Genomic DNA, 23,703 nt, shown 5'->3' with positions numbered 1-23,703 from the left:
GTCAAACTGCCGCTGTCGGCGTTCGCGCCGCTCATCGCCAGGATCGACAGGTACCTAGCGACATGGCAAGCATTGCTGCTCGCCACGGCGGGCAGGGTGGTGCTCGTCAACACCGTCCTCACTGGAGTTCGAACTTATGCCATGGGCGCTATGCTACTGCCCCCTGGAGTGCTTGCGGCCATCGATGCACGACGTCGCGCGTTCCTGTGGACGGGGTCAGACCACACCTCGGGAGCGAAATGTTTGGTGGCTTGGGAGAACGTCTGTCGAGCGAAGGAAGACGGTGGGCTGGGGGTCAAGCGCCTCGACACCCAAAACGCCTGCCTCCTACTCAAACTAATCCATCGGCTACACCACCCGCACGGCTCGTCTTGGGCTATGTGGGCGCGTGAAGGACTGGACCTCTCCGGAGACTTGGATGGCACACACTGGGCGGCCATACGCAACCTACTGCCAGCGCATCACGACTGTCTCGGTCGGGAACGGGGCTGCAACATCCTTCTGGCACGACATCTGGCTCATGGACGAGCCGTTAGCAGTGAAGTTGCCGGCGCTCTTAAGCCACTTCAACGGCCAAGTCGCCTCCGTGCGCGACGTCGTCGACGGAGGCCTGCACAACTTGCTGCAACGGCGTCTATCCAACCAGGCCACCCATGAACTCCAACTGCTCGACACTGCTGCTGGAAGTGGCCCTCGACGGCTCGCCGGACCAACGGTCCAGCCTTTTCCAGGATGGCAATGGCACGGGGAAACGAAAAAGTTTATACAAGCCCAAGGGCAATTGAGTCATTCTCCAGAGTCGTTACCCACCGTTAGGAGCAAATGCCGACGGAATGGCGTGAGAGAAAAGAAAAGTTCGAGTGAGGGCATATAGATGACGATCAATTTTTGAAGGATACACAGGAGTGTGACATCTTTTTTAAGGGTACAAACGTAAAAGCCTCCCAGGCCGGGCCATTCCCCAGCCGACCCGGGCCATTCGCCACGACCACCTCACGAGTCACGCCCGCCACAAGCGCTGATTGACTGATTCCGCCACGCGAAAGCTCCGATTTCTACCGACGGCGAGCCATGTCCACCTCGCCGGAGGACTTCCTGGCGCAGGGAGCCTACCTCGCCGCCCCCGAGCCCTTTTCCCCCTCCATCTTCCTCGACCTGCCCCCAACGCCGCGCCCCGATGCCGACGACCCGGCCTCCTCCGACGACCTCGTCCTCCCCTTCATCTCGCAGATGCTCATGGAGCAGGACATCGACGGCCAGTTCTTCTACCAGTTCCCCGACCACCCCGCTCTCCTCAACACCCAGCAAGCCGTACGCCCAGATCCTCTCCGACACCACCACATCCGACTCCGCCGCCGCCGTCGCCACCACCTCAGGGACCGGCGGCAGCTCTACTGTCTCCCCCTTCCTCCTCCTCCGCCCCCGCATCCGCCGATCCCACCTCGCCCTACGACTCATTCGAGCTCTCCCAGCTGCTGGCCTCCCCTCCGTACCCCGACATGGCGGCGGGGCTCGACGACTTCACCGCCGACGAGCTCAACGCCTTCTTCTCGCCGGGACAAGACGGAGGCACCGCCAAGTTCCAGCAGAGTCTGGCGTTTTTGGATACCGGCGGCGGCGGCGGCGTTGGAGGCCAACGGCCTGATAGCTTCCCTCGCCCCTCAGAACGCCGACTGTGGCGGAGCCCAACAGCAGCGCGCTTCCCTCGCCGCCCAGGACGCCGGGGGCGGCGTGGGCATCCAAAGATCGGAGTTCTTGAATGGCGCAGAGGAGGAGGAGACGAAGACAGAGGCCACCACCTTGCCCGCTGGCGACGGTGACCACGCCGCGCTGGCCTCGGCCTTCTTCGGTGCCCAGAATGAGGGAAACATGGAGTTGCTGAACATGGCATTCCTCAAAGGCATGGAAGAGGCCAAGAAGTTCCTGCCCACCAACAACAGCCTTCTCATCGACCTCGAGGACACCCTGGGGCATTCCGAGGCTTTGCCTACTGACAGCAAGCCAGCTACTGGCTTTGCTGCTGGCCAAGTGAAGGAGGAGGCGGTGGTGGATGGGATGTTACTGTTTGGGGGAATCAGAAGCAGTAATGGAAGGGGCCGCAAGAACCGCCACACCGAAGAGGACTTGGAGACAGAGACAGGTAGAAACACCAAGCTGATGATGCCGGAACAGGAAGAAGCCGGCGCTAGTGAGCTGTACAACGAAATAATGACCTCTGGCCATGAGGGATTCTTGAAGCGCATGGAGGATCTGCGCATCGCCATGGATAGTGAGTCTGAGAAGAGTGCCAGGAGGGTGAGCGGGAAGGGGGCACGGGGGAGGCAGCGGGGGAATGAGGTTGTTGACCTGCACAGCATGCTTATCCATTGTGCACAGTCGGTTGCCACTGGTGATCGCCGAAGTGCAAACGAGGTGCTGAGGCAGATCAAGCAGCACTCCTCGCTCAGAGGGGACGCCACGCAGAGGTTGGCCCATTGTTTTGCCGAGGGACTGGAGGCACGACTCGCAGGCACAGGGAGCCAGGTGTACCAGTCGCTCATGGCACAACGCACCTCTGTCGTGGATTATCTCAAGGCATACAAGCTGTTCATGGCAGCCTCTTGTTTGAAGAAAGTGAAATTCATGTTCTCCAACATGACAATTTGTCATGCTGTGGCAGGGAGGAGCAAGTTACACATTGTGGAGTATGGTGTGCAGCATGGATTCCAGTATCCTGGTTTGCTCCATTTACTGGCAAAGAGGGAAGGTGGACCGCCAGAGGTGAGGTTCACCGCAATTGCCGTCCCACAGCCTAGGTTCCGCCCAGCCCACCAGATTAAGGAAACAGGTCGCCGCCTCAGCAACTGTGCCCGTGAGGTTGGCGTGCCATTCAAGTTCCACGGTATTGCAGCAAAGTGGGAGACTGTCCGTGCAAAGGACCTCAATATTAATCCTGATGAGGTGCTTGTTGTCAACAGCGAATGCTTTATCGGCCACTTGATGGACGAGAGTGTTTTGGTGGACAACCCAAGCCCTAGGGATATGGTCCTCAACAACATCCGGGAGATGCAGCCCGATGTTTTCATCCATTCTGTGGTAAATGGAACATATGGTGTCCCGTTCTTTTTTACACGGTTCCGGGAAGCACTCTTCTTTTACTCAGCGCTATTTGACATGATTGATGCGACCATCCCCAGGGACAATGATGAGCGGCTGCTGATTGAGCGGGATATGTTGGGGAGGTCTGCCCTGAATGTGATTGCTTGTGAGGGTGCAGACCGGGTGGAGCGTCCTGAAACTTATAGGCAATGGCAGGTGCGAAACCACCGGGCTGGGCTGAGGCAGCTACCATTGAATCCAGAGGTTATCAAGGCTGCCAGTGACAAGGTCAAGAACTTTTATCACAGAGACTTTCTCATCGATGTGGATAACCATTGGTTGCTGCTGGGATGGAAGGGGCGGGTGCTCCATGCCATGTCAACATGGGTTGCTGAGGATAATAAGCACGTCTTTTAGTTCTTCCCATTGCCATATTCTAGAATCCGACTATAGATGATATTGGATAGTGGTCTATGTTTAAACTATGATCCAGCATCTGTGGTTCAGTGGACTTCCGCTTCTAGAGGTTTTGAGTGCTGAAACTTTGTAAGGTAGAAATAAATGGATGCTTAGTGCTACATAGGTTCAGGCTGTAGATATGGTTCTGGATGTGTTGCAGAGTTGTGATATGTACACCAAAACAAAAAAACCCTGTGACTGATAAGCAATTTTATGGATTACATATTCGACCTTCTATCTGTCTTGTGCAGTTCTGTTTCTTCTGTATGATCAGACTGTTGGCACTTCCCTTACATCTGTGTGTAATTATCAAAGTTGCACTGATTAATAAGAGTAATCTATTTGGCTGGATATTTTCCATCATTTTCTCATTCAGACAAGAACAGCTAAAAGTCGGTCACTGGTTTCTGGCTCATGTGATGTTTCTGCAATTTGCAAAGGTTCAGGTTGGTATCTGCTCAAGGATGCATTCAAATGTATGAATCTTACAGTTGTGACAGTTTTTGCACAAAGATGTATGGCCTCTGTATTTGCAATGGTCCTTTATCATATATTAGGAATATAAAGATCCACTACTGCAAATATGTTAGGATTCTTGTATTGATCCTCCATAGCACTACGGCTGCCTTGGATAAACTTTGTGTTCATATTCAGATGCTTCTTGTTTGACTAGTCATTTCTTGCTATATGTTCTTCCTTGGACAATATTTTTGCCTGTTTTTTTCCATCTCACTGACTCAGCATTTGGGTGTTTTGTGTCATGTTTATTCCCTTTTCAGGTTTGGAGCACCAACAATTTGGTTTATCTGTTCATTTGTGGAACAGGGGAGAAACACTCGACCAAACGTGGACAATTTGGTCATGACCGGCTGACAGTGGGAGAGCAGTTTAGTCTGTCTTTCGCTCTGTTCAGGCACATATACTATATTAATTATGCATATACAACATAGTCGCAAATACAAAGTATGTAACTGGAGTACAGTTTCTACGGAATATTTTGCACCATTTCTCATCTGAACTAGTACAGGTAAAAGAGGTAACCAAATTCAGGATTAATTGTTGTGTCTCTGTAATTTGGGGATCAAGGTGATAGATAACATCTGCACGATGATGCATGATATGAAGCTTACAGTTCTCGTTTAAAGTATAATCTTACAGTTGTGATTGTTTTTGCAAGAAGATGGACACTTTATGGCCTCTTTATGTTTGCAATGATCCTTTACCACCTAACTTCCATTTCATTGACATTGAGCTATTGGTGACGAGTAGGAAAGGTTTACTACTTCTTAAAAACTTCTCTTGTAAATTGTAATCCCTTTGGACGGCAGTGTTTAACGTCCCTCCAGTGCAATTAATTCAAGTGGGGAATTCTTTTTCTCAGCTGATCGTTAAAAAAAAAAAGAGAACAAAAGGTTTAGGGCCTGTTTGGTTCTACGCCAATGCATGCCATGTTATTTGTGGCGCCGCCGCAGCCGAGGCGAACAAAATGGCCGCCACAGTTGTGGCGAGAATTACTGAGTGCATGGAGGTTGGGATCTTGTGGCGTGCCGCAGCTTACTCTCAAACCAAATAGCAGCCTAGCATTTGTGGCAGCCACATGCATGGCGTGGTAAAGCGAGGCGTGGAACCAAACACCCCCTTACTGCTGCAAATATGTATAGTAGCTGTTTGTTAGTCTATTGTACTTTGATTGTAGAATATGTTCGAAATCCAATATATTGATCTTCTTGTTTGCATTAGTTCTGTCCCTATGTTTCTCCTTTGGCAATGCTTTGGTCTTGTTAATCTTTATTCCATCTGACAGACTAACAAAATGTATTTCTATGTCATTTTTATTATTTTTCTCAGGTTTGGTGTATGAACAATTTGGTCATTTATCCATTTGTGGAACAGGGGAGAAACTCCTGACTACAGGTGACAAATTGATTATGACAGACTGACATTCGGAGATTTGAAGCAGGTACGGCTTTGTCAGTCTCTCGTTCTTTCGTATGCAACAGAGTCACAGTACAATGTAGTTAGGACTTAGAAGTATTATTGTGCCCAACTGACCATAATTAGTAATCATGATGAATGAATCAGGTATAGTGTGCTAACATGTCTGCTGTGCATTCTCCTCCAAAAGAAAAAGAAAAAAAAAGAGCTTTTCTTTTGTGTAAGACAGAGACTATTACCATGTTATGTACACTACTGTAGTTAGGACGTAGACTTTTATTAAGCACTGCCATGACAGGTTAGATGCTGCTCAGAATCTGGGCCATAATTATTAATCAAGATATTCATGCAGTGAACTTAACCCATATTTGGACTTGTTTTAGTCTATTCATCAAAACCTCACTTTCCAATTGCAGATGATACACACATATAAGAGTTGAACGGGATTTCCTACACTGGAGATGCATACGCCACGGATAGTGGACTGCTCTAGTTGCGAAATATCCATAAATATGCATAAGGTGGGTATAGCTGTTTATTCCATAAACTCTATAAAAAGTAGCCTATTGCTGTGAGGAGCAGTTCACTACCATTCTGCTTCTCCACCTTTCAATTCTATATCATCATGGTCGTCAACTCATGGCACACCTATGCTGCAGCCCTGGTTATGTACATGGTTTTCTAAAGCTTTTGCTACTTTGTTGTTTTGGTTCATCAGATTGTTCTGTCTGAATCAGAGGAACTACTGAAAGAGCAAAATTATATAATCAGACTTGAGATCAACTGATGTCTACATGGCTGAAAATTAATCTACAATGTCATCTGTCCCTGGGCGTTCGGGTTACCCGAATTTTTTGGGTCGGGTAATATGGGTAGTAAGAAATTCGGGTAATGGAAAACGCTACCCGAATTTAGTCCCGAAATATCACTACCTGAAATTTCGGTTTGGGTATTCCCGATCATCTCCTTTTCAGCATATTGCTGGATCATGTTTCAACCTGCATTGAAGGGCGGGCATGGTGCAAGCGGTAGAGTCTTACCGTCTATGACTAGAAGGTCCCGGGTTCGAGTCGCAGTCTCCTCGCATAGCACAGGCGAGGATAAGGCTTGTCACTGACACCCTTCCCCAGACCCCGCACAGAGCGGGAGCTCTCTGCACTGGGTGCGCCCCCTTTTATGTTTCCACCTGCATCTCCATTCCAAGTCTTGCCAAAAGGCTTGATCGCACACCTAACTGGAAACTGATGTATAAAGTGTTATCAGATCGTATAGTCGAGGCTAGTCGCAAGACCACCGATTAGACAAATATGAAGGAAGTGTTATCAGATCGTATAGTTCAGGCTAGTCGCAAGACCACCGATTAGATGAATAATCATGATTAGTAGTCAATCGGGGTCGATTCGTCGATCCTAGCCGGCTAGTCGAACATTTAGTCGTTCATGTGCCTAGATGGCTGGTCAGCCATGTATATATAGTGAATAGTGATAAGTCATTTATGTATAGTTTAAATATATGTAAACAGGATCATAAATAGGCAAATGGAAGAGGCAAAGAAAGCAAGGAGGAAAACATGCTGAGCGTCCTCTGCACAACCACACAGATGTGTCACAAATTGGATAATAGATAGACATTAGATAACATCTTCATCTTCACTTAAAAAAAAAGATAACATCTTCACTTTCTTCAAAGGAGAGTAGTAGACACCAACCTTCAGAGGAGGAAGAGTGGCCAGAGTCAAACATAGGGGTATGCCAAGTCCCCGGGAGAAAGGCTCTCGGCCGATAGATCCCCTGACCGATCCCCCAGGATCGCTCGAGGGCTAGGGGCTATACCCATTGGGTACACTCGCGCGTACCCTTCGGTCAGAGTTGGGCAGAGCCCGAGCGCGCCCAAGGCCACTGCTCGGACCTCGGGGGCTCATGAAGGCTTCAGGGCTCCCGATCGACGACACCCCGAGCTTGACCCCAGCCCGGCTCCAACCCAACCCAGTGCTCGGACCAGCAACCCACGTCTCGAGAAGGTTCACCCGGTGGAGGCCGAACCGCAGCAGACAGCTCCTGACGGTCAAGTGTCAGGGCCCCCACGATGTCAGGCGGCGCCCGTTGCTCCCCCGACTCCATGACAACGCCAAGGTCCATCCACGCCGTAGCAGCACCCTACTGGACCTCTGCGCACGAAGACCATAGACCGAAGCCCACAAACCGCCTCATACCCGACCTTCCTCAGGATATAAGTGGAAGGTCAGCTCCCATAGATAGGGGGCTGGACAAGCAGAGTTCAGTCGACGGATTAGACACTTCGAGAGGACACATCAGAGTGTTCCTCCCAAGGCAACCCAGCAAGAGAGAGGGTCGATTCCCTTACTCGCTGGGGAAGAAACCTCACCACCGACGAGCCGTGGGATGGCACCGAGCCATCCCACCAAACTCTGATTCTTCATTTGTAACCCTCCGATTTGGGTGCTCTTGAATACAAAGAACTCCTCACTGCTAGACGTAGGGCCTCGATAGCCTGAACCATGATACATCACCGTGTCTCTCTCATGTTCTTGAGTACCTGAGCCACCGGAGACCCACACTTCTGACATCTAACGAACAACGATGCTTGTCGCTGTTATGAACCCGCGACAGCTAGCTGCTAGTTGGGCCTCTTCGAGGGGGATATTTGGCCCATATACATTTGTCCCTCAACTATTGGGTTATGAATGGTACATGTCCTAATAGATGCTCATACTGGACGAGGCACAAATAGAACTTGAACTATGGTTGCGAGGATCGCCCTTCACAACCTACGCATGGCGCCTCACTAAAAACTCCATCCCAAAAACCCAGTGGGAAAAAAGGGCATGGAGAAAATACCACATACATGACTCTAGTCTATACAAGTGCTAACTCAGGAAGCCACTAACTCCAAGTGTCTCGATGTCAATCTCCACGGCTTCCTATTTGGGCTTCGGCTTCCTTGGCTGCTTCTGTGACATGGATTGTTAGCTTCGGTTGACATGCAGGTCTTTGCCTCTGGGAGCTTCTTAGCATGCAGATCTTTCCTCTGGGACCTTCTCGTTGTGTAGATCTTCATCTCTGGTCTAGGACCTTCTCTACTTGCATATCTTCGCCTTCGGGACCTTCTCGTCTGAGGCTTCACATGGAGACAAACCTTCACTTCACGAATGGGTGTAGTCATCGTAGTCGATGTACTCAAAGTAGTCATAGCCGAAGGTTGCCGTGAAGCCTCCAAATCTTCTCTCATGAGCGTTGAGAAAAAGACTTCACCCTCTGGAGTGTTAGGTCCTCCAGTATACTCCCCTAGCTCCTCTTGGCTAGCGCTTGTGACCGAATATTTAGTTGTGCATGTTGTAGTTGACTTAGTCATAATAGCCATAGTAGCATAAGTAGATGTCCAAACCAAAGTTGTTCAGTGAGCCCCTCAAGCTGAAGTGGTCGAGGAAGGTGAAGTAGACCTCGATGCCGAACGAGTTGATTAGCCACTCGAACTAGGCTATGAAGGCAAGTCATCATAAACATTGATGCGAAAGGTGTCGACAAATTAAGGCTTTTCAGCCATTGTAGTGGCCAAAGATGATAGTGAAACCCCTTCTGCTGATGTGTTGGTGAAGACGAGTCTATAAGGAAAGTGGACCCTAGGTCCATTTACTTTGTATTTTGGTGTTTGATGACCAACACAACTAAATTGAACTAATAAATTTACAAGTAATTGTTTTGTGGTTCAATAGGGTGCAAGACTGTGACTTGGACGAAGGCGACATGATGATCCCATGATCAACACCATAAGAGAAGACCCAAGATATCAAGCATAGTCCTAAGCACGAAGATGGGAACCAAGCCGGACGCAAGATCGTGAAGAAACAAGCTCGGCAGAGGTGACCAGACGCGTCCCTAGGAGGACCGGACGTGTTCGATCAGTTGCTCAATAATAGCAGGCGTCATCAACTGTGATCGGACGCTGAGCGAAGTAGTGACCGGACGCACAGATGACACTGTTCTTCGTCACGACAATGTTTTCAGCTTGACCGGACGCGATAGTAGGATGACCGGACGCACCAAGAAGTAGCGTCCGATCATGTCCAGAAAGGTTCCAGAGCGGCGCCAGCGTGACCGGACGCGTCTGATCAAGTGAGACCGAACTCGGCCCAGAGTCCGATCAACGCACACGCTACAACGACCAGCAAGACCGGACGCGTTCGGTTAGGATGACAGCAGCGTCCGGTCAGTAGTAGAAAGCTGGGTTTCACCCCCAACGGCTACTTTCTCTACGTGGCTTATAAATAGCCCCCCCAACCGGCCATTTGAGGAGTGGAGAGTTGAGGAAACATACCAAGGGTGTTGATACACCATTTTAGTGATCTCCACTTGCATAGTGCTTAGTGATTCATTAGGTGATTAGCGTAGGTGCTTTGCAAAGTGCTTAGGTTGATTAGACCACCACTTATACGCTTGCTCTAGGTTTAGGCCTAGTGTTTTGTGAGGTTTGCATACCTCTCACCACTCGGTGCTTGCGCGCACCATTGTTATACATCAGAGGGGCTTGTAGTCTTGAGAGATCATACCAACCACGTTTGTGGTGTGGCCGCCGCCTTGTACCGGAGGGAACAAGGCCCGCGGTGTTTTGGCCGGAAGCTTGATAGTAAAGATGGCGGGGAGCGGTCCGGGAGAGGCTTTACCACAAGTGGCTTAACTGGAGACCCGCTTGCATGTGGAGAAGGCCCGGAGCTATCCACGGAGTTACCAGATCGGGAGCTTGGCCCTTGCGAGGAATTCCTTGCGAGGGGCTCCAACGAGGACTAGGGGGAAGCTTGCACACTTCTCGATACCACGGTAAAAATACCAGAGTCATCGATGGAAGTTTGCATATCTCTACCTTACTCTTTAGCTTCCGTATTTATATTGCTACATTGGTTGTGTGCTTTACTTCCCTAGCTTAGTTGATAGGCTAGTTGATAGGATTGGAACCTAGGTTGAATCATTCTTTTGCGGTAGATATAGCAACTCACCTAGCAAAACCGTAGTTGCACACCTAGATAGTTTATCTTTTGCATATGTTTTTGCTAAGGATAGAAAAAGATGCCATAGTTTAGAGTTAGAGTTTTAAGTTGCCTAATTCACCCCCCTCATCTTTGGCGTCATGGTCCCTTACAAGCGGTATCAGAGCCGGTTGACTCAATTTGGACCTTTGGCTTCACCGCCGTTGAGCCGACGCTATTTAGAGTGGTTGGGATGGATACCTCTAGGCCTCTGCACTTTGACGGCACTAACTTCCCCTACTATAAAGCTAGAATGGCTTGTCACTTTAAGGCGGTAGATTTAGGTATTTGGAGTCACTCGTGATGGGATAAAACCCATTAAGAATCCCGATAAACCCACAAAGAGTGAAAAAAAGAAATTCATTTCAATGCTAGAGCTAAAATTTGCTTGTTTGAATCTTTTAGCATGGATGTGTTTAACCAAGTGTTCACTTTAAATACGGCGTATGAAATTTGGTTAAAACTCCAAGAGCTCCATGACGGCACAACTAATGTCCGTGAGCAAAAATATTGTCTAGCTAAACAAAATTATGATTCCTTTAAAATGAATGATGATGAGCTTATTTGTGATATGTATTCTCGTTTGAATCTAATTATCAATGAGCTCCATTCAATAGGATTAACGAAGCTAGATGATGCGGACATCGTGAGGAAGATCATCTCTGTGCTAGCACAAAAGAAATATGCAAGCATCATCACCATCCTTCACAACATGAAGGACTTGAGCACCATGACCCCGGCCATAGTCATTGGCAAGATAGTGCCATTTGAAATGTCACAGAAGATGGGTCAAGAAGAAGCCTCGTCATCAAGCAAAGGCAAAGCTCTCGCATGTAGTGAGAAAAAGAAGATGAAGGACAAGCAAGTTGAGACAAGCTCAAGCTCAAGCTCCTCAAGTGAAGATGAAGAAGAAGAAGATGATGATGATGAATATTCAAGTGATGATGATCAATCTTCCTCCTCCACCTCTGACCTTGATGAAAAATCAATCAAACTTATCAACAAGGTGGAGAAGATGATCCAAAGGCTCAATATCAAGGGTGTGCGCATCCAAATTCAAGATTTCTTCACCAATCAAAGAAATGAGCAAAGAAAGAAAGGATGCTATGGATGCGGCGAGTTGGGGCACTTTGTGGAAGTTTGTCAAAACAAGCCCACACCCAAGACAAAGAAGAATGTGTGCAAGGACAAGGCCCTCACATCAATAAGGTCATGGGATGATTCTTCAAGTGAAGAAGAAGGCTATCGCAAGAGGCGAGGCCACAAGCACTCATCATCAAGCTCTTCTTGTGTGTGCCTTATGGCACGAGGTAACGAATGCTCATTCTCTAGTGAGAGTGATAGTGATGATGAAATGTCTTCTCTTAATGAACTTGTGCAAGAAAATCTTAAATATGCTAAGGCTTACACTAGCCAACAAAAGAAGCTAAAAATATTGTAAGAAAAAACTAGATAGTTCACAAGAAGCATATAAAACCTTGCTTGAACAATATGAGACATTTGCTAATCTCAATATTGAACTATCTACTAAAATTGAGCAACGTGAGGCTAGTGCAACAATAAATGCATGCACAATCAATGATGAGCAACTTATAAAGAAAAATAAAAAATTAAAAGAAAAGTTAGCTAGCTCACAAGATGCTTATAAAAATTTGCTTGCTAAAATAGAAACCATGTGCAAACATTGTGATGAGCTAACTAATAAAGTTACTAATCTTGAAGCCGTCGGTACAACCCTCACCAAGGCACCTAAAAAGAAAAGTTCTATCTTTGACATGCCTAAAAAGGATGCCTCTACTTCTTGCAATGATTTATGTTTAGACTCACCCTTGTGCAACCAAGTTTGTGTTGAGAAAGGTGTTGTAGATATATGCACACAAGAGGTCGCAATGGAGAATGAGCAACTCAAGCAAGAAGTGGCTCGCCTTACCAAGGACTTGACTCAAGTAAAAAGCAAAATGGAGCAAGACCAACATAATCAAGATAACACCGTTAAGGGAGTGAAGAAGCTTGATGAAGGACAAATTGTGGTTTGCCACGTGTGCCACAAGGAAGGCCACAGGTCCTATGAGTGCAAGGTGAAGAATGGGGAAGGAGCTAAGAAGAAAGAGAAAAACAAAAAGGAAACAAGCAAGCTCTCCAACACCTACACCAACAAGGTGGACAAAAAGGCCTCCACACCTTATCTCTTGAAGAAGAAGAAAATAATAAGGTGGTGGCCATCAAGGTGAACAAGCAAGCCAACAATGGGGCCAAATGCATTTGGGTGCCAAAGGAGATCATTTTCAACATGAAGAGCACCAAGAAGGTTTGGATCCCAAAAGAAAAGTGAGAAGTCCGATGGACTTCGGGGAATTTAGAGACTTGGCAAATTATGGGTGCATTTCATGGGGTGCATCATTATGGACAAGATAATTGCCAAGTGGGTTAGTGAATACTATGGACTCAAATTCCCCTTCCCATGTTATGTAACTAGATTTAATTTCTTGCAATTTCAATTAGCATCTAGTTCCTTTTCATGCCTAGGTTTGCATTTGCATGTTTAATCTTTTGTCTTGCATACACTAGGTATATCTTATGGTAGGCTTGCTCAGTTTCACTCTTAACCCTTGGAGAAAACCTACATGGTTTAGATTGTTTAGGAGCATGGCACATAGCTTGTTTTATAATTGTTCATCTAATATGTGCCAAAGTCTAAATTGTAGATAATCTCTCCTGAATATCACTTTCGAAAATGATTCTCACATTCATGTGATGTCATCTTTCAAGTGGTATTTTTTATTCTAAAATCAAATGTGCATGTCTCCTACAAGTATTCCATACTTGTGTACACAAATTTAGGGGGGAAGTTACTCTACAAGTTGGATGCTTTGAGACTAACACCTTTTCAAGCTTATCATGTGTGTAGTAGTCTCATTGCAAGGAAAATGGAGTTCCCGGAGTTAAGCATCATACTTCAAATATCCACCACCAATTGCAAGTGGTATAAATCAAATTGGTTTTCACATGTGGTATTTCTAAACCGATATCATCATATTGATTTCACTTTGGTATTTATATGCTTTCTCCATGCATTATATAGATTAAACTTCCTTGAGCATTAATCTGTCAATTATGCATATACTACATTCTCCATCATATGTATGCATATATTTAGGGGGAACTTAGTCTATGTAATGTGAGAGTCAAATTTTGTGACCTATTCTACTCCACATACAAAGGATCACAAAGTTTGACCCTCCCTTGTGCTATTGATGTCTTTCTTTTCGGTGTTTGATTCCAAAGGGGAAGAATTTGTAGGACCAAAACCAAGCTCGATCATAATTATTTACAAGTGGTAATGGTCCGAGAAAGGAAGGATAGTGGATTATAGAGTTAGGGGGAGGCTTAAATCTATAATGCCACTTGGGATATTTGTAAGGGCAAGATAAGTTTCCAAAGATGTTTATATGTGGTATCTTTTAGCATCATATAGCATTGCCCTTTGCATTGCATCCTAGCAAATAAATAGTTTTTAAATTCAAAATTTTTATTATTTGCTTGTTTGGTCGTGTTGTCATCAATCACCAAAAAGGAGGAGATTGTAAGAAAAATGGACCCTAGGCCTATTTACTTTGGATTTTGGTGTTTGATGACCAACACAACCAAATTGGACTAATGAATTTGCAAGTAATTGTTTTGTAGTTCAATAGGGTGCAAGACGTGACTTGGACAAAGACGACATGATGATCCCACGATCAACACCATAAGAGAAGACACAAGATATCAAGCATAGTCTAAGCACAAAGATGGGAACCAAGCCGGACGCAAGATCGCGAAGAAACAAGCTCGACAGATGTAACACCCTCTGTGTTACACTGTAAATCATTTACTAAAACATGTCATGAGCATCATGTTTATGTGTTAATGCATGTAATAAAGAGTGTAGATCAATTCCCGTAACTCAAAACTATCAACGGAAATGCGAAACGAAAGTTGATTTGATAGTTATGTTATATCACTTAGGGTTTAAAACCAATTTTAACCAACAAAAATAATATAGAACATATATGCAACACTTAAATAAATTTGAAAGTACGAACTTTGTAGATGACAATGAAATACTTGGTGTTGATAAATAATGTTGCTAGCTTATATTTCTAAGGGTTTGGAAATGCAACTAAAAATAGAAAGTCATTCAACACTTAGAAGTTTTCATGAACTTTTGGTGAGCTAGACACTGCGATGTTTGGTAATTTTTGTACGGCAATCTGGTTAAGAAATAGGGTAGTGTTACGGGTTGTTTTGGTGACCTGATGTACCCTCTAAAGTATGGTGAAGGTGGTTTGGGTGTTTGGCCAACCGATTTGTTGATTTGGATGCTTTAAAAAGCGTGCATGGCACGTCCTCGGTCGGTTTCCTCGCGTAGGCACGGTCACCGCGTCCCTGAGCCACGACATCGCCGCACCGGGCCCCCGCGGGTGCGTGCCTTGCCGCACTTGGCTGGCCATGGCTGCCCTGTCTTGCCCGCTTTGGCTCAACTACGTGGAGTCGTCGCTGCTGCCGCTCGCACGGTGGGGTGGCACTGCCCTGCTCCTCGCGTTAACGCGCTGCCACTGCCTCGTGCCATGCCGTAGTCACTGCTGCTGCTGTCCCATCCGTCGAGCTCGCATCCGCGCTGATCCGCTACACCTCTGTGCGGTTGCCGGCCATGTGTGAGTCGCCCTGCCGCGAGCACGTGGGCGAGCCACCATCGCTATGCCATTTATGGCACTACGGCTGCGTGGGCCATGCCGGTCGGGCACGCACGCTCGTCGGCTAGCGTCGACGTGTGAGCCTCCCGGTCTCGCCGCTCGCGTCCCGCCAAGGCATGGACGAGCCGAGTCCATTGTCGCGTCATCTCTCTTTTCCTCTTTCCCCCTCTGTTTCTCTCTGTCGCCGTCGCCTTGCGCCTACGAGTGCGCTAGAGTTAGGTCACCTCTATTCAATTCAGCTCGTCCGCACCTCCGCTCTCATGTCTCCTCATCACCCGACCCCTCACCATCTTGATGATGGCCCGGCTAGGCGCCAATTTGGCATCTTCCCGCCGGTACACCGTTAAGGCCGCGCCACGACCATGACCGAGGGCAGACCTCCTTTTCCTCCACCCGGACCCAATTGCCCACGTTTGTAGGTGTGTCTTGCCTTCCTCTTCATCATGCGTGCCTTGGCTTAGTCGCTACTAGCTCCACCCCGCTGCTAACGTGATCGTACCGCCGCGGTGCACCGTCGCACGGCTCGGCTGCACGTGGCCAGCTCCTCTCTGCCACTCTCTTCGCCAACGGTCACCATAGCTAGGCTCACAGTAGCCTGTTAATTTTCACTCACTAGCTAGTTCACCCCGCGGTGGCTTAGGGTGGCCGGCATGGCCGCGCATCATGGTTACCACTTCCGTGAGCTCTGCTGCTCTTGTAACCTAGGCTAGTGTAGGCGCTAGGGTTGTAGACGCGGGTCGGCCCATTAGTGGAGCCAGCGCGGATCCCAGCTGGCCGGCATGGCCGCCTATTGCCATCGCCACCACGCTAGTGCACGCGGGGGTGGCCGAAGGACTGGGCCATTGTAAAGGAGACAAAGGGGAATGTCTTATTTGCATAGGAGCAGTCTGTAGGAATAGTGTTGCGAACCTCGGGTTGAATTGCCGGTAGCTCAAGGGTGTTTTTGCGAAGATGCCGATGCACATGGGCTTCCCTGTCGTGGGCCGATTACGCGCCTACGGGCCGCACGTGTGGGCCGCGTGAGAATTGTTTTTTCCTTTTTCCAGCGAATTAGCAAATGTTTTTCTAATTTAGTTTTGAGCTGATCTTTGGAAAATTATAGTAAATTCGGTAGATATCCAAAAATTATGAAACCAATTTTGTTAGGTTACTAAAATTGTGCTCTATCTGTTGGTATATTTATTTCACACGTATCTGTGCTGATGCTAAGGTCTATTAAATCATTTGAGAATGCTTAGTATTATTTGTATAATATTGTAGGAATTTTTGTGGCTAATTGATAATAGCTTTGGCTCTGAAACTTTTACAATAGGTTCATTGTATTATTATGTGCTCACTGTAATTTTTGTAGCCTTAGAATATGTTGAGAAATATGGTAGCTAAGTACTCCTTGTTGTAGTATATAGGAAATCATTAATAAGAGTAAGAATATATTTTAGTTGCTAAGTAGCACTTGTAGGTGAAACCAGGCTAGTTTGATGGGAATGACGATTTGCTTGGTATCTTAGTCATTAGAGTTAGCTTAGTAGCTTGGTAGATGTATTGTTATTTTAAGAGTTGTTGTTGCTAAAATGCTAAGTATTGCATCATCATTGCATGCATGTAGAGAACACGTTGGCGGAGTTCGTGACCGCTAGAGAGCAGGAGTACGAGGAGGTGATTGAAGAGTACGAGGAGGAGATCCTCGTGCAAGAGGAGGTCCCGGAGCCACCAACGACTGACATAGATGACCACCCGCCTGCCCAAGGCAAGCCCTGGTGCATAACCCTTATTTTGAATAAGCACTGGATATATATATATATATATATATATATATATATATATATGATGTGCATTTACATTATAGGCATTTTATGGAAACCACCTGCATAAATATATCTGTCCTATGAGTCCTACTAGTACATGTGCGAGTAGTTTCTATGCTTAGGATTTTTGGTAGCGTGAGTAACCTGCCGTTACTCATAATAGGTGATTATTATTATCACTAATGATACAATGATGAAAGGAATAGAGACTGGGCAGGGATATGGTACGGGTATTGGTGGGTGTAAGAGGTTGTGTCCCGCGGCCAACGAGGCATAGCTTGGTTACACTATTCTCCATGTCCATGTCGGTTAAGGACCGACCGTTGCATTGGGTTCTAGGCAAGTCATAGACTTATTATCCTGAGCACATACTTGTTTATGGGAGCAGGGAAGACTCGTTGCTCTCTTGTCGTGGGTTTCGACTCTTTTTGGACTGACTAATTGAAGGCGGGGATGGTGGAGGTCTAAGCACCACACTAAGTCTGGGACTCAGGTGTGGGGGCTTGGAGTCCAAGTTTGGATGGGGACCTAGACCCCTTGACAGGAGAGTGGTGGGTTGGTCCTACTTATGCCTGGAGTACAAGCGAGGCGTATGTTTTGGGGTACCCAGCTGGGCACATTGAATCGTGAATTGTCGAGTAATCTGGTACTGCTTGTCTACAATCTAGCACCGTAGTAAGAACTGGAAGATGAAAAATTGTGAAATAGATCTATTTGCTCAACTCTTGTTTAAAAGTAGAATAGGTGTTTACATAGAATGGCTAGATAATAAAATAATCATGACTGCTAGTAAGAAACATACATAAGGATTCACTAATAGTATTGCTTTCCGCAAAAAGAAAACCCAACAACCCAAAAAGCTTATCATATCCTTTGGAGTCGGGAAGTTATTCCCACTAGTCGAGTAAATCTTGCGAGTACATTGTGTACTTAGGGTTTATTACCCCTGTTGCAGGTGCAGCTTAAAGAGTAGCTGTTGTGTGGAGAATTCTTCTGGTGGACACAGACGGATCCTTGTATTCTACCGTTAGATGTTTATTGTAATTCCGCTGTTTAAATTCCGCACTCTGAACTTGGTACTGTAATAATTTATTTCTAAGAACTCTGGTTGTATAAATGGACCAAGTATTGTAAACTTGTTCTCATTATTGGATCTTGGAGAAAAAATGTGGATTATTCGAGTTCTCCCTTTGGGTGTGCTCGATGAAATCCGCCCGATGTAACTTGCTTTCGGGGTGCTTAGTGTCTGGTGGAAGACGAGCGCCTCTGAAGGTGCATTATTTTAGGCGGTTCTGCCATAGTAGAGGTGATCAGACATTGCTCGGCAACAGCAGGCATCAGCAACTGTGATAGGATGCTGAGCGAAGTAGTGACCGGACGCACAGATGACACTGTTCGTCGTCACAGCAATGTTTTTAGCATGACCGAACATGACGGCAGGATGACCGGATGCACCAAGAAGTAGCATCTGATCATGTCTAGAAAGGTTCTAGAGCGGCACCAGCATGATCGGACACGTCAGATCAAGTGAGACCGAGCTCGGCCTAGAGTCCGATCAACACGCGCGCTACAACGGTCGGCATGACCGGACGTGTTCGGTCAGGATGACAGCAGTGTCTGGTCAGTAGCAGAAAGTTGGGTTTCACCCCCAACGGCTACTTTCAATACGTGGCTTATAAATAGCCCCCCAACTGGTCATTTGAGGAGTGGAGAGTTGAGGAAACATACCAAAGGTGTTGATACACCATTTTAGTGATCTCCACTTACATAGTGCTTAGTGATTCATTAAGTGATTAGCGTAGGTGCTTTGTGAAGTGCTTAGGTTGATTAGACCACCGCTTATGCACTTGCTCTAGGTTTAGGCCTAGTGTTTAGTGAGGTTTGCATACCTCTTACCACTCGGTACTTGCGCGTACCATTGTTGTACATCGGAGGGGCGTGTAGTCTTGCGAGATCACACCAACCGTGTTTGTGGTGTGGCCGCCACCGTGTATCGGAGGGAACAAGGCACATGGAGTTTTGGCCAGAAGCTTAATAGTGAACGGTGGGGAGCGGTCTGGGAGAGGCTTTGCCACGAGTGGCTTAACCGAAGACTCGCTTGCGCGTGGGGAAGGTCCGAAGCTATCCATGGAGTTACCAGACTGGGAGCTTGGCCCTTGTGAGGGATTCCTTGTGAGGAGCTCCAACGAGGACTAGGGGGAAGCTTGCACGCTCCTCGATACCTTGGTAAAAATACTAGAGTCATCGACTGGAGTTTGCATATCTCTACCTTACTCTTTAGCTTCCGCATTTACATTGCTACCTTGGTGTGTGCTTTACTTCCCTATCTTAGTTGATAGGCTAGTTGATAGGATTAGAACCTATGTTGCATCATTCTTTTGCGGTAGAGATAGCAACTCACCTAGCAAAACCATAATTGCACATCTAGATAGTTTATCTTTTGTGTAGGTGTTTGCTAAGGATAGAAAAAGAGGCCATAGTTTAGAGTTAGAGTTTTAAGTTGCCTAATTCACCCTCCTCTTAGGCGTCACGGTCCCTTACAGAGTCATCATAGTCGCTGAAGATGATGTTGGTGAAGGCCCCCATGCCAAAGTGTTGGTAGAGGCTGTAAGGAAAATGGACCCTAGGCCTATTTAGTTTGGATTTTGGTGTTTGATGACCAACACAATCAAATTAGACTAATGAATTTGCAAGTGATTATTTTGAGTTCAATAGGATGCAAGACGTGACTTGAACGAAGGCAACGTGATGATCCGATGATCAACACCATAAGCAAGACCTCAGAAGCACAAGAGAAGACCCAAGATATCAAGCAAAGTCCAAGCACGAAGAAGAAACCAAGCCGGACGCAAGATCACGAAGAAACGAGCTCACAGAGGTGACTGGACGCTGCACTGTATGCTCCAATGCATAGGACGTTGCACCGGACGCTGCACAAGATGCTGCACCGGATGCTCCGATCAAGAGGCTCGGCAACAGCAGAGTCAACAGTAGCGACCGGACGCTGCACTGGACGCTCCGATGCACAGGACGCTGCACAGGACGCTGAGTGCTAGAGTCCGGTTAACATCAGTAAGGTTCTAGAGAGCCGTTTTCATGACCAGACGCTGGTCAGAGTCTGGTCAGTAGCAGAAAAGCGGGATTTCGTCCCCAACGGCTACTTTCTCAGTGCGACTTATAAATAGACCCCCCCAACCGGCCATTTGAGGGGTGTGGAGCTAAGGAAACATATCTAAGGTGTTGATACACCATTTTAGTGATCTCCACTTGCATAGTGCTTAGTTTTTCATTAGGTGATTAGCGTAGGTGCTTCGCGAAGTGCTTAAGTTGATTAGACCACTGCTTATGTGCTTGCTCTAGGTTTAGGCCTAGTGTTTAGTGAGGTTTGCATACCTCTTACCACTCGGTGCTTGCACACACAATTGTTGTACATCGGAGGGGCTTGTAGTCTTGCGAGATCATACCAACCGTGTTTGTGGTGTGGCCGCCACCATGTACCGGAGGGAACAAGGCCCGCGGCGTTTTGGCCGGAAGCTTGATAGTGAAGACAGTGGGGAGCATCCGGGAGAGGCTTGCCGGAAGGCATGTCAGAGACCTACTTGCATGTAGGGAAGGCCTGAGGCTACCACAGAGTTAACCGATCGGGAGCTTGGCCCTTGCGAGGGATTCCTTGTGAGGGGCTCCAACGAGGACTAGGGGGAAGCTTGCGCGCTTCTTGATACCTCGGTAAAAATACCAGAGTTGTCGACAGGAGTTTGCATATCTCTACCTTACTCTTTAGCCTCCGCATTTGCATTGATTACATTACTCCTTTTGCGGTAGAGATAGCAACTCATTAGCAAAACTGTAGTTGCATATTTAGATAATTTATCTTTTACATAGGTTTTGCTAAGGGTAGAAAAGAAGGCCATAGTTTAGAGTTAGAATTTTAAGTTGCCTAATTCACCCTCCCCCCTCTTAGGCGTCATGGTCCACTTCAATTGGTATCAAAGCCGGTTAGCTCATTTTGGACCTTTGGCTTAACCGCTGTTGAGCCGATGCTATTTAGTGGTTGGGATGGATACCTCTAGGTCTCCGCACTTTGACGGCACTAACTTCTCTTATTATAAAGCTAGAATGGCTTGCTACCTTGAGGCGGTTGATTTGGGTGTTTGGAGAGTCACTCGTGATGGGATGAAACCCATTAAGAATCCTGAAAAACCCACAAAGAGTGATGAAAAAGAAATGCATTTTAATGCTAGAGCTAAGAATTGCTTGTTTAAATCATTTAGTATGGATGTGTTTAACCAAGTATTCACTTTAAATACGACACATGAAATTTGGTTAAAACTCCAAAAGCTCCATGACGGCACAAGTAATGTCCGTGAGCAAAAATATTGTCTAGCTAAGCAAAATTATGATTCCTTTACAATGAATGATGATGAGCTTATTCGTGATATGTATTCTCGTTTGAATCTAATTATCAATGAGCTCCATTCTATAGGATTAACAAAGCTAGATGATGCGGACATCATAAGGAAGATCATCTCCGTGCTATCACAAAAGAAATATGCAAGCATCATCACCATCCTTCACAATATAGAGAACTTGAGCACCATGACCCCAGGCATAGTCATTGGCAAGATAGTGGCATTTGAAATATCATGTAAGATGGGTCAAGAAGAAGCCTCTTCATCGAGCAAAGGCAAAGCTCTCGCATATAGCGAGAAAAAGAAGATGAAGGGCAAGCAAGTTGAGACAAGCTCAAGCTCAAGCTCCTCAAGTGAAGAAGAAGAAGAAGAAGATGAGGACGATGATGATGATGATGAAGGTTTGATGATGATCAATCTTCCTCCTCCACCTCTGACCTTGATGAAGAATCAATCAAACTTATCAACAAGGTGGAGAAGATGATCCAAAGGCTCAATGTCAAGGGTGTGCCCATCCAAATCCAAGATCTCATTTTCACTAATCAAAGAAATGAGCAAAGAAAGAGAGGATGCTATGGATGCGGCGAGTTGGGGCACTTTGTGGAAGTTTATCCAAACAAGCCCACACCCAAGACAAAGAAGAAGGCATGCAAGAACCAAGCCCTCACATCAATAAGGTTATGGGATGATTCTTCAAGTGAAGAATGACACCATCACAAGAGGCGAGGACGCAAGCACTCATCATCAAGCTCTTCTCGTATGTGCCTTATGTCACGAGGTAACGAAAGCTCATCCTCTAGTGAGAGTGATAGTGATGATGAAATACCTTCTTATGATGAAATTGTGCAACAAAATCTTAATTATGCTAAAGTTTGCACTAGTCAACAAAAGAAGCTCAAAAAATTAAAAGGGAAGCTAGATAGTTCACAAGAAGCATATAAAACTTTACTTGAACAATATGAGAACTTTGCTAATCTCAATATTGAACTATCTACTAAAATTGAGCAACTTAAGGCTAGTGCAACAACAAATGCATGCACAATTAATGATGAGCAAGTTGTGAAGAAAAATGAAAAATTAAAAGAAAAGTTTGATAGCTCACAAGATGCTTATAAAAGTTTGCTTGCTAAAATGGAAACCATGTGCAAACATTGTGATGAGCTAACTAACAAAGTTGCTAAGCTTGAAGCCGTTAGTACAACTTCCACCAAGGCATCTAAAAAGAAAAGTTCTATCTTTAACATGTCTAAAAAGGATGACTCTACTTCTTGTAATGATTTATGTTTAGACTCATCTTTGTGCAACCAAGTTTGTGTTGAGAAAGTTATTGTAGATACATGCACACAAGAGGTTGCAAAGGAGAATGAGCAACTCAAGCAAGAAGTAACTCGCCTCACCAAGGACTTGACTCAAGTGAAAGGCAAGGCGAAGCAAGCCCAACTTCATCAAGATAACACCGTCAAGGGAGTGAAGAAGCTTGATGAAGGATAAACCGTGGTTTGCTACGTGTGCCACAAGGAAGGTCACAAGTCCTATGAGTGCAAGGTGAAGAATGGGGGAGGAGCAAAGAAGAAAGAGAAGAAGCAAACAAGCAAGCTCTCCAACATCTGCACCAACAAGGTGGACAAGAAGACCTCCACACCATACTTGTTAAAGAAGAAGAAAAATGACAAGGTGGTGGCCATCAAGGTGAACAAGCAAGTCAACAATGGGGTCAAATGCTTTTGGGTGCCAAAGGAAATCATTTCCAACATGAAGAGCACCAAGAAGGTTTGGATCCCAAAAGGGAAGTGAGAAGTCCAATGGATTTTAGGGAATTTAGAGGCTTGGCAAAGTATGGGTGCATTTCATGGGGTGCATCATGATGGACAAAGTCATTGCCATGTGGGTAAGTGAATACTATGGACCCAAATTCCCCTTCCCATGTTAGGTAACTAGCTGTTATTACTTTCAATTAGTATTTCCTACAAGTGGTATTTCTTACAAAATGGTATCCTTAAGCATCTGGTTGTTTTTCATGCCTAGGTTTGCATTTGCATGCTTATATCTTTTGTCATGCATATTGTAACAGAACCGACCAATTATACGAGATTAAGTAAGAAAATCCTCCACCGAAGCAGATAATTTAGCAAACTTAAACCCGTATAACCCGGTAGTCCGTGAAACCACGAAGGATTTCAAACCAATCGACATACAAACCAAGATCGTACAAGTTTAGCAAATACCTTCACACGTTACATAAG

General features: G+C 46.2%; 1 pseudogene; it reads left to right on the top strand.

The window, feature by feature from the left end:
• The first annotated feature begins 969 nt into the window (after positions 1-969).
• LOC136481288 (scarecrow-like protein 34) lies at positions 970-3,975 on the top strand (annotated as a pseudogene).
• Positions 3,976-23,703: the final 19,728 nt, after the last annotated feature.

Source organism: Miscanthus floridulus, chromosome 1, assembly GCF_019320115.1.
Source record: "Miscanthus floridulus cultivar M001 chromosome 1, ASM1932011v1, whole genome shotgun sequence".
NCBI lineage: Eukaryota > Viridiplantae > Streptophyta > Magnoliopsida > Poales > Poaceae > Miscanthus > Miscanthus floridulus.
Note: the sequence above shows the minus strand (reverse complement) of the source record. Positions and strands in the feature narration are given on the sequence as shown.